General features: G+C 37.2%; 1 pseudogene; it reads left to right on the plus strand.

Moving 5' to 3' along the window:
• The first annotated feature begins 714 nt into the window (after positions 1 to 714).
• On the plus strand, positions 715 to 2,520 carry LOC121234096 (annotated as a pseudogene).
• The last annotated feature ends 9,576 nt before the right edge of the window (positions 2,521 to 12,096 follow it).

Below are 12,096 nucleotides of genomic sequence, written 5' to 3' on the forward strand. Positions count from 1 at the left end.
ACAATTTAGTTTGTAAGTACTTTAAGATGATCAGTATGCATGATGTGATGCTTATTATTTATTACTAATAAGGCATTATTAATTCTTCAACAACATAAAAAAATAATGGAAACGGCAATGAGAAACTAATACAATTTTAACTACGTGTACCGTAAGCAGAAGATATGTCGTACAACAAAAGTTATCTGTGATCGATATTGGAGAAAGAAAGAAGGTTTTTCTATTTTCAGCACACCGACAGAGAAGTTTCGTTAAGAACTTGTCGGTGTACCGTCAAAATACATGCAAAAATGATAGATAATGTCTCAAATGGAATGTAACTGTCTGTCTAGACCTCTGTCATCCTAAAACGTACCCTGCCTAGCTTCGAAGCGCAATAAGTTGACCATTTGCTTGCTTAAGGGCCGAAATACGCATGGATGTTGGATTTGGACCCACTCAAAACCATAAATCATGGGACTTTGTGGCCCCTAGCTAACATCTTATTGTTTAATCAGGCACTTTCACCCCCTGTACAATTAATTGATTACTGTTATTGTTTGTGGGGGGACGATAATATATTTATTTTATTAAAAACCAGAAAAAAAGAAGCAGGCAAAATAATACAGTATCAACAAAACCAGATTTAATCTGTTTGATCAGTACCCTATATAACTACGCCACCTCCTGTCAACTTCCTCACAACGGTTCGCTGCTCACTTATCATCTCTCTCTTCTTAATTCATGTGTATTTCACTACCACTAAACAAAAGTTTGTTGATGGCAATTCCACGCATTCTTTTAAGCCTTTTGGCTCTTCTAGCTACAGCCTCTTCTATATCCTCCCCACCCGTTCAAGATCCAGAGCTAGTAGTGCAAGAAGTGAATAAGTAGGACACTTTGGGTACCTTTGATTAATTGGTAAATACATACTTAGTCAGACTATATATCGTACTAATATATTAACCTTTTTCTTCTTCTGTTGCAGGAACATCAGCACTGCCTCAAGGAGAAAATTAGCCTATCTGTCTTGTGCAACTGGGAATCCCATTGATGATTGCTGGAGATGCGACCCAAAATGGGAGCAGAACAGGAAACGGCTAGCGGATTGTGCTATTGGGTTTGGAAAGCGTGCAATCGGCGGCAAGAACGGCAAAATATATGTGGTCACCGATGCCGGAAACGATGACCCTGTGAACCCCAAGCCAGGCACTCTGAGGCACGCCGTGATCCAAGATCGGCCTCTGTGGATCATTTTCAAGCGTGACATGGTGATCAAGCTGAAGCAAGAGCTGATTATGAATTCGTTCAAGACGATCGATGGCCGTGGAGCAAGCGTGCACATTGCCGGGGGACCATGCATTACTATTCAGTACGTGACCAACATTATCATTCATGGCATCAACGTTCATGACTGCAAGCAAGGTGGGAAGCTTATGTGAGGGACTCTCCAAGCCATTATGGCTGGAGGACTAAGTCGGACGGCGACGGCATCTCGATCTTCGGTGGAAGCCATGTTTGGGTGGATCATTGCTCTCTGTCTAATTGCCGTGATGGTTTAATTGATGCCATTCATGGATCTACAGCCATCACCATCTCCAACAATTACATGATCCACCATGACAAGGTCATGCTCTTGGGTCACAGTGATTCCTATAAACAAGACAAAAATATGCAAGTCACTATAGCCTTCAACCATTTTGGAGAAGGGCTTGTGCAAAGGATGCCAAGGTTAATTTCATTTCAAAGTTTAATTGTTCCCAGTTTTTCCCCTATATCCGCTAATTGGATCAATAAACACTACAAAAAAAGTCCGAGCTCCAATACCCACTTCTAGGATTCGGTTTTCATCTGGATTTTGTGGTGGGGCCTCTTTTTTCTTTCTTTCCTTTCCTTTCCTGAGAAAGTGGGTCCTTGGCTTTGCAGGTGTAGACATGGTTATTTCCATGTGGTTAACAATGACTACTCCCATTGGATAAAGTATGCAATTGGTGGCAGTGCCGCTCCAACTATTAACAGCCAAGGAAACAGATTTCTTGCTCCTAATAGCAGATATAACAAGGAGGTAAGAACTCCCTCCCGTACAAGAAACAGTTCTTCCACCCCTGTTGCTCAAATCGAACTACTGTACACTGAAGCTACATGGCCCCATATACTTGAGAAAATATGTCTCTGAATTTCAGGTTACCAAACACGAGAATGCACCACAGAGCGTGTGGAAGAATTGGAACTGGAGATCCAAAGGAGATTTGCTATTGAATGGGGCTTTCTTCACTCCCTCAGGGGCTGGAGCATCTTCAAGTTACGCCAAGGCATCAAGCTTGAGTGCAAAATCATCTTCGCTCGTGAGTGCAATCACAGCCGGAGCGGGTGCACTCAAGTGCAAGAAGGGTTCGTATTGCTGATGATTATGAGTACGTAGGCGCCTGTGATCACCTAGAGAGCGCGGCTCCCCATAAATGCGACAAAAATGCTCAGTGAATTCAAGAGTGACAAAATCGTCAGGGAAAAAAGAACAACAATACTGATGCTATTACAAGAAACTTGGGATTTAAAAAGTTATTGTACATTAACTTTTAATTACTGCCTTAAACTTGGGTGTTACAACCGTTAATTAGCTTGTTTCTATGCCCACAAATGAAATGAGCCTTTATATGTCTAATCTCTCTCTCTCTCTCACTGTCAAATATATAGTTTATTCGTGATTTTCTCGCTCTCCACCTTTTCTCTCAAAATAGTCGCCCCTAAAATAAACTCAGGTTAGAGGAGGGGATCATTTGTCATTTTGCGGAGAGGTAAGTTCACCGCAAAAAGCATATAAATCGCCACAATAAATTTAACCCTACCAAAATTTGTTCGCAGTATACTGGTCAAGAAAAACAAGTCTTGGTTGATCAATTGTGGTGGCCTTTGACTTTCGTTGTATAGAATATCTTTTGCCGCGAATAAATGCCATCGGAAAATAGTTTCAAGCAAGGTATAAACAGTTTTGGTGTCTGATTAGTTCTCCGGAAATAACTATTTATGGCGATAAGTACTTGCCGGAAATAAAGTTAAACACCTAAAAATATATATGCGGCGAATCCTAGTTCACCGCAAAGAACAATTATCCCCCAAAAAAATATAAAAGCATAAAACCGTATTCATCAAAATCCAAGCCATGCACTCATTTTATATTTCAAGGAAAATCTATAAAAATCCAAGCATAATAAAAATTAACCAAAAGAATAAAAATAAATGTCCTCTAAAAGGTAAACATCATATAAAAGTCGAAGATGCAAACATGACGCATGGATTTCACCTGTATCATTGACAAAAAATCCTCTGTAATATGTTTGCAATAGATTCACCAAATGCAATATTGGATAATGTGCACATATGGGTTTCACATATAGCCACAGCAACTTAAAATATGTAAACGCTTTCGCAGCCAAAAAATGCATTTGAAAATTGTATAGTAACCAAAAAGAAAACATCATAGTTCTAATATGTACTAATCTCTAGTTTATTTCTTTCTTCTGTGGCACTAAGTAATTGTCTTTTCAGATGTTGAACTTCTTGTTTATGATTCTTAGATGGACAAGTCTGAGAGAATGTAATGAGTCCAAACCAAAACAAACATAAAACTTTAGGCTCCAACATAAAAACTGAATGATACAAACATTAAAAAAAAAAACAACTTATTCTATTATATATTACACACTACAGAGCCTAAACCAGAGTCCTCAAGATCATTAAAATTATACAAGAATTCCAATCGAGAAACAAGTTGATATGAACCCGCGGGAATGAAATCCCTTAAACCCACAATCAATTTGAAAACTCCCCAAGAAAGCCAAATTCAAGTCAATGGATGGAAAAACCTAGACCCGATGAGAACTCGTTTCAAGAACCTAGATTATATCAAAATCTATACCCATTGAAGAACCTGTCTCAAAAACCTAGATTACAAAGGAGGAACGCCACAAAGGTTGTGATTTACCTTTAATAAGTTCAAGAGTTCAATCAAGAATAAGAGAAGAAACCTCAACTTACAAATAACATTCAATATTATCTAACCTTCAAATGAGGCTACAAGGAGTATGTAAACTAAACCTAATTAAAACCCTAACCAAAATAAAGCCCCTTTTTACCCAAAATGCCCTGATGAACAGTGTCGCGCTACAGTACCCCGCGGCTACAGTAACGCTACAGTACCTCTTGAAACCCTAATTCCTAAAAAGTAACTTTCCAAATAAGCCCTTGGCCAAAATACAAGGCCTTCTTAAAAACCCTAGTTCATTAAAAATAAGACGTGTGAGCCAGGCATCTTCAAGCCCACTTATTCTAAACTAATAAAATAAATCATTTAACCAAATTTGAAGTGTCCAATAACAATAGGCCCTATCTCTAAGTCATGTCTTCCACAGCTTGAATCAAGTGGATCAAAACTGGTTCTCCTTCTTTCAAGCCCATCTTGAGTGTTGGGCTCTTGCTAGCTTCATCCCAAGTGGATTGCACCAATCCGTGCATTACTTCCTTGATCTGCTTGGGCCTTGATCTTGTAATTGGCCCATCTGGAATTTGCAAATGATTTTTAAGAGTAGGCCCAATTTGGTTTCCATCACAAGTCATGGTGAATATGAAACTACAGATTCTATTTTCAAAATAAGGCATTTGCCCATTCCATCGCCTATATCATTCAAATTGAATCTGAACATGTAGAAACATAAATTCGCCGCCTATATCACTCAAAAGCTTTGACTGAGAAACCAACTCCTTCATGGTGAAAGATTTTTGTACAACTCTCTTTCTCAATTTGAATCACTGTAGCCTCCACCATCAGTTGCTGAATGAAGTCCAAAGACATTTTTGTACAGCGTGCCTTAAGTACAATTTCTAAGAATGCCATGTGTTTGTGTGAGCATGTGGGCAGTGCAACCAGCCTAACTTGTGGCATAGGGTTTTACCCCTAATAATTCCAACACATGCCTCAATTTCTTAGGACAATTTCTAAGAACAGAATATGACTCTAAAACTCTCTGTTAGAGCCAGATTATGTTTAGATCCAAACATGAGGCAACAACCTTAATGGCTCGAGTCAGTGACCCTAAATGACATTTTCAGAGACATATAAATCCTAGAACATTTGGAGATAAGTGGAATTAGGTTTAGCACATTAGGATGCCGAGAAACAAGTCAAATGTTTACTACATAGCTGGTAGCTAGCAAGTCAACCTAGCTACCAAGTATGATCCATGATCACAAAGAGAGCTATTAGAATTATGAGTTATTAGAAAAGAGAGCTACTAGAAAACCTCTAAAGAGAGCTATTAGAATTATTCTACAGCAATCAGAACCAGAAAGAGTATGAATGACATGTATTCAACTCATTGAAATACTATGAGCATCCAAATACCTAGCTAGGAAAAATTTCCAATAAAAAAAAAAAAGTTTGACAGGTAAAACACAGGTAGAAATTAGTAGTTCAATAAGAGAACAAATAAATCTAGCAATTTGTGCTCCAAAAGAATATGAATTTCAACATGGAAACTTAGGAAACGGAAAGGAAACTATATGATCCCCGACCAAGCAAGCAAGGCCAGAGACTGAGAGTTTTGAAGATCACTTGAAAACATCATTACTAAAGCTAGCCCGTACTAAAGCCACACGCACACACAAAAACAAGGAAAGAAAGAATAAAAGATAAATAGAAAGAAACAAGACTAAAATAATAATAACAGTCGACATATTTAAGATTGCACATAAACCAAGCAATCTGTTAAAGACCATTCAAAGAGCAAAATGCATAAAGAAAAAAATAGAAACTTGAGAGATGTAGAAAAATATTTCGGACCTATATTTTACTTGCATAAAAAAAAAAAAAAAAAAAAAAAAAAAAAAAAAAAAAAAAACTCCATAAAATGCTCAATCATGATACAACTACGAACAACCCTGAGGAATTCATAAACATATAGGAAAAAAGATAAGTATAAAAAATTTGGAAAAAGAAAAGGCATGGACTTGAATATACTAAAAGCTCCCACAACATAACCCTTCAATCAAAATTCACAAACCAGATGAAGACTCGAATTTTGTAGAAAAATATGATCAACCCACTCTTTCATTCACATCCAAGACCAAACCCAGAGAGAAAAATCAAGTATAGTTGCATGAGAAAAAGAGGAAAAAGAAAGAAGAAGACCGCTAGACGAAGAAGCAAAACCTTACCAACAAAGTCGATTCCTATGATCAGCAAGAATTCAACATAAAAATCTGAACCTAAGAAAGGCCCTTTTTATAATATAAAATTTGCAAATCCAGGGCAAAGTACCCAAAGATTCTTAGAGATAACAAAGAAGCTTCGTTCAAACCTGAACTGTCACAATCGAGTTCCCAAAGAGCCCCCCCCCCCCATTTACCCAAATAGTACACAGGAACTCCAAATCTATGAAATCAAAACAAACATAGATGAAGGCAATAACACTATGCTTAGATGAAATGTCTGCAATATATATACTTAAAACGGGAGGGGAAAAATTTGAAAAACACAGACCCATTCATTGAGTAGCAGCCCCTCGTCCATGCTTCGGTCAGGATCCCCCACATATGACGATGGAACCGAGAGAGAGAGATAGAGATAATGAGGGCGAAATAGAGAGTGGGAGAAACGGACGGAGAGAGATAAAGGAGAGGGGGAGAGAGAGAGAGAGAGAAATACGCACACATAGAGAAAGAAAGAGATGGAGGATTGAGAGACTCACCTCCTCAGCGAAGTGGCGATGGCATGACAGCAGGCATGGCTTGGGAAGGGGGGCAGCAAACTCAGAGAATAGAGAGTGAGTATCGAACTGGGGGAAAAGAAAAAAGGTGGAGAAGGAAAAGAAATAAGGGGGAAAAAGAAAGAAGGGGGGTTCTCGAAGTATTTTATCGAGACATTTTGCGACGATTAAATATCGCTCGCCGCAAATGGTCATTTTAGCTGTGATTCCCTTGCTCTCCACAAGAAAAACACGGCTACAATAACAATTGGTTTTTGGCGTCCAATTCTCGCTCTCCGCAATTTTCTTTGGCCGTATAAACGACTTTTTCTTGTAGTGGATGTAACACCGGGTCCAACACCAAGTCGCTATCTAAAATTTTTTTATTTTATACGTATGAAAAATTCAGTTACTTTTCGATTGTTATTTTTTTTTTATGTTGATGTTGGGTCTAAATCATATTTTGGCAGATATTGAATTTTTATTAATGGGCTTACACTATTTTAGTATTGTTCTTTAAATTTTATTAGGCCGAATGAAAAAAATTTTGCAGGTCGAGAAAATTTTTTAGACAAATTGAATTATTATTTTATTATTATTATTTTTAAAATTGAGTCGAGGCCCATAAATCAAAGAAAAAGCCCCAACCTTGTACGACCTAAAATCCAATCCTATGGGAAACCAACCAACCTTTAGTTATTCTTTTGTTTACCCCCACCACGCACAACTCTAACACTCCCACGCATGCACGTTTTTTCCTCTCATCCTTCTCTAGGGTTATCCAATCACCTATATATATACATGTATAACCTCACTTGCATAATTTAAAAAAAAAACATTGTTCATTCCAAAAGAAAACTTAAATTAAACCATTTTCCAAAACATAGTCATATCCAATTTTCCAAACTAACTAAATTAAAAGAAATCATAAATATAGTCTAAAGTTCATTAGTCTGCTCCTTCCAAACTTGGCTTGCCTGCTCGTAGTCCTTATTCTCTTCACCTGGAGGTAAAAAAATTTGAAATAAAACTAAAATGAGTCGAAAATTCAGTAAGTACTCACCACAATGTAAACATAATAACTAAAAGGCTTTAATAAAATTTTCATACTGAATAAAATTCTTGTCATATCATGCTGAATAAAATTTATGTCATATCATGTTGATGTTGATGCTCATGCTATGCATAACTGCCTTGACTTATTTGAATTAATTGACTAATTTGACTGGCTCATATACTTAACCTTGTGGGCAAGGTTATGCGCCTGTCCCACATCCCGCTACAGCAAGGGGAGCTGCTGAGTATTATTTTGAGATACTAAGGTGGACCACGCTTGAGTCTGTGACTTGCACATCCATCCTGAATACTGAACTAAAAGGTCGTTTGACTAACTAATCTTATCTTATCTTATCTTACACTTGAAATTAAGATAACTTACGTGTCTTATGTAACATCATATGCATGACATTCATACTAATATAAACATACTGATATTATATAGATCTTAACACGCATGGTACATGAAAAAATGACTATAAAAGAACTGACTTTAATAGTAATAGTCTAACTATATGCTAATCCTAATTTGTGATCAAATTGCTGATAGGAACCAAGGTGGGCCTACTCTTAAAGATCCTTTGCAAGTTCCAGATGGGCCAATTACAAGATCAAGGGCCAAGAAGATCAAGGAAGCAATGCAAGGATTGGTGCAATCCACTTGGGATGAAGCCAGCAAGAGCCCAACACTGAAGATGGGTCTGAAAGAAGAAGAACCAGCTTTGATCCACTTTATTCATGCTGTGGAAGACATGACTTAGAGATACGGCCTATTGTTATTGGAGGCTTCTAATTTGGTTAAATGATTTATTTTACTAGTTTAGAATAAGTGGGATTGAAAATGCTTGGCTCACATGTCTTATTTCTTATGAACTATGTTTTTGGGAAGGCCTTGTATTTTGGCCAAGGGCTTATTTGGAAAGTTACATTTTAGGAACTAGGGTTTCATCAATTTATTGTTGGGGTTACTGTAGCCCGCGGGTACTGTAGCCGGTACTGTTCATCAAGGGTAATTTTGGGAAAAAGGGGCTTTATTTTGGCTAGGGTTTTGATTAGGTTTGGGTTTAAAAACTTTGTAGCCTCATTTGAGAGATTAGACAATATTGAATTTTATTTGTGAGTTGAGTTTTCTCCTCTTGTTCTTGATTGAACTCTTGAACTTATCAAAGGTAAATCACAACCTTTGTGGCGTTCCTCCTTTGTAATCTGGGTTCTTGAGACGGGTTCTTCAACGGGTCTAGATTTTAATATAATCTAGGTTCTTGAAACGGGTTCTCATCGGGTCTAGATTCTCCATCCTTGACTTGATTTTTGGCTTTCTTGGGGAGTTTTCAAATTGATTGTGGGTTCAAGGGAATTCATTCCCACGGGTTCATATCATTTGCTTATCTCAAAACACTGATACCGAATAATCTCTTCGTATCTCGTTGCCTATAAGAAATACTATACATCACTAAAAATTCTAGGAATCGTATTTTGATGCTCCATTTAATAATTGAACTCAGACTGTAGTGAATAATAACTTTAATTTTGTTACGTCTAAAACAAATTCTATTATAATTTTAAATTCAAATAATTATCTATTCTTCTAAATCATAAACCAGTAGCAATTTATATTAAAATCTTTTAAAACAAGTAGTGGAAAAATCATAAACTTAAACAATTTAAAATGTTTTATCAAGCTTTAACCTATTATTATCTTCTACTAAAATTAATAATAAAATATTTAAATTTAAATTAAATCCAGTCGAAAGCCTAAACCCACGTAAATAGGACAAGTTAAACCCGTTTGTCATATATGCCCTCAACTTGTTTTATCAGCCCATGAGGCTTTTAGAGACCTTTAACATAAATTAAAATATATTATTTAAAGGTCAAATTTGTAAAGTCAGTTTAAAACCTCATCTACCTCTCTGTACATGTGACACCTTACGGACACCTTTTCGTACACATCTTGTCTAATGACACAGAAGAAAAAGCAACTAGGAAAGAAGTTACACGTAATTTACTTTCTGTAAGTATAAAAACTGTGCATAAATCTGACTAAAAGAGACAAGTCCAAGGATGAAATATTCAGGAAGAAAAAGAAACAAAGATAAGCCTTGCACTAAGGGCACTAACGTAAATTTAGCCATAAGAGCAATGATTAGCACTTTCTCAACAAAGAAGGAATCAAGCCTCCTCCAATGAAAAACTGCTCTACACGTACTCTAAGAAAACAGAAGAATATCCAGCTCAACATAGTTTGTTAGGATCATTTCTTTTGTCTTTTTGTACAGATAGCTTTTATTCTAGAACAATGTAGAATAGGTGTAGGTTGATTATTCTTTCTAATTTTTGATTGGCTGAAATGGTATTGCTCGAAGGATATATGTACTGAGGCCGTGTACAGGTTCCACTACTGAATGTGAATCATAATTTTTCTCTCCAATCCTTCTTCATTTCATTGCATTTTTTATCTTCAACACATGGTATTAGAGACCACAGGTTCCGAAACCTGAGGTCCTTCACCTCCTTTCTTTTTAGTCATTTCTTCAAACAGCTTCGCTGTATTATAACTCTCATTTCATTTCTTCATAATGACGAAAACTACTACCATCTCACCTTCTAAAGATGCAAAGAGTCATTTCTATTTACATTACAGTGACAATGCCAATAATGTGGTGATTGTTCCACCTCTTTCTAGCCAAAATTTTCTTTCATGGAATCGATCATTTACCTTGGCCAACTCTATAAAAAACAAGCTAGGCTTTCTTGATGGAAGCGTACCTACACCAAATCTGACCGGCCCTTTGTATATCCACTGGTTGCATTGCAACAACCTTATTTTTTTCTTGGCTACTCAACTCGATTTCGAAGGAGATAGCATCAAACGTGCTCTACATCAACTCAGCAAAGGAGGTGTGGGAATAGCTGAAAACTCGTTTCACTCAGCCTGATAACGTGCGCATCTATCACCTCTAGCAACAACTCAGCTCTACTTTGCAAGCGAACCAAACTATAAGTGGGTATTTCACTCAACTTAATGGGATTTGGGAAGAAATGCATAACTATAGACCTGTCCCGTGTTGCTCATGTGGATTATGTACTTGCCAAGCCCTTAAATCAGTTGGTGATGTTCAAGAGACAGATTATGTGTTTAAGTTTCTTATGGGATTAAATGATTCATATGAGCACATTAGAGGTCAGATCATCTTGATGAGTCCTATGCCTTCTCTAGACAAAACCTTTTCCCTAGTTTTACAGGAGGAAAGACAAAGACTGATATGAACCCGTGGGAATGAATTCCCTTGAACCCACAATCAATTTGAAAACTCCCCAAGAAAGCCAAAATTCAAGTCAAGGATGGAGAAACCTAGACCCGATGAGAACTCGTTTCAAGAACCTAGATTATATTAAAATCTAAACCCGTTGAAGAACCCGTCTCAAGAACCCAGATTACAAAGGAGGAACGCCACAAAGGTTGTGATTTACCTTTGATAAGTTCAAGAGTTCAATCAAGAACAAGAGGAGAAAACTCAACTCACAAATAAAATTCAATATTGTCTAATCTCTCAAATGAGGCTACAAAGAGTTTTTAAACCCAAACCTAATCAAAACCCTAGCCAAAATAAAGCCCCTTTTACCCAAAATTACCCTTGATGAACAGTACCGGCTACAGTACCCGCGGCTACAGTAACCCCAACAATAAATTGATGAAACCCTAGTTCCTAAAATGTAACTTTCCAAATAAGCCCTTGGCCAAAATACAAGGCCTTCCCAAAAATATAGTTCATAAGAAATAAGACATGTGAGCCAAGCATCTTCAAGCCCACTTATTCTAAACTAGTAAAATAAATCATTTAACCAAATTAGAAGCCTCCAATAACAATAGGCCGTATCTCTAAGTCATGTCTTCCTCAGCATGAATAAAGTGGATCAAAGCTGGTTCTTCTTCTTTCAAACCCATCTTCAGTGTTGGGCTCTTGCTGGCTTCATCCCAAGTGGATTGCACCAATCCTTGCATTGCTTCCTTGATCTTCTTGGCCCTTGATCTTGTAATTGGCCCATCTGGAAGTTCCAAGAAGATCCTTTGCATAAGTGGGCTTCTAATTTAGTTAAATGATTTATTTTACTAGTTTAGAATAAGTGGGATTGAAAATGCTTGGCTCACATGTCTTATTTCTTATGAACTATGTTTTTGGGAAGGCCTTGTATTTTGGCCAAGGGCTTATTTGGAAAGTTACATTTTAGGAACTAGGGTTTCATCAATTTATTGTTGGGGTTACTGTAGCCGCGGGTACTGTAGCCGGTACTGTTCATCAAGGGTAATTTTGGGAAA

The sequence above is a fragment of the Juglans microcarpa x Juglans regia genome, chromosome 6D, assembly GCF_004785595.1.
Source record: "Juglans microcarpa x Juglans regia isolate MS1-56 chromosome 6D, Jm3101_v1.0, whole genome shotgun sequence".
Taxonomy (NCBI): Eukaryota; Viridiplantae; Streptophyta; class Magnoliopsida; order Fagales; family Juglandaceae; genus Juglans; species Juglans microcarpa x Juglans regia.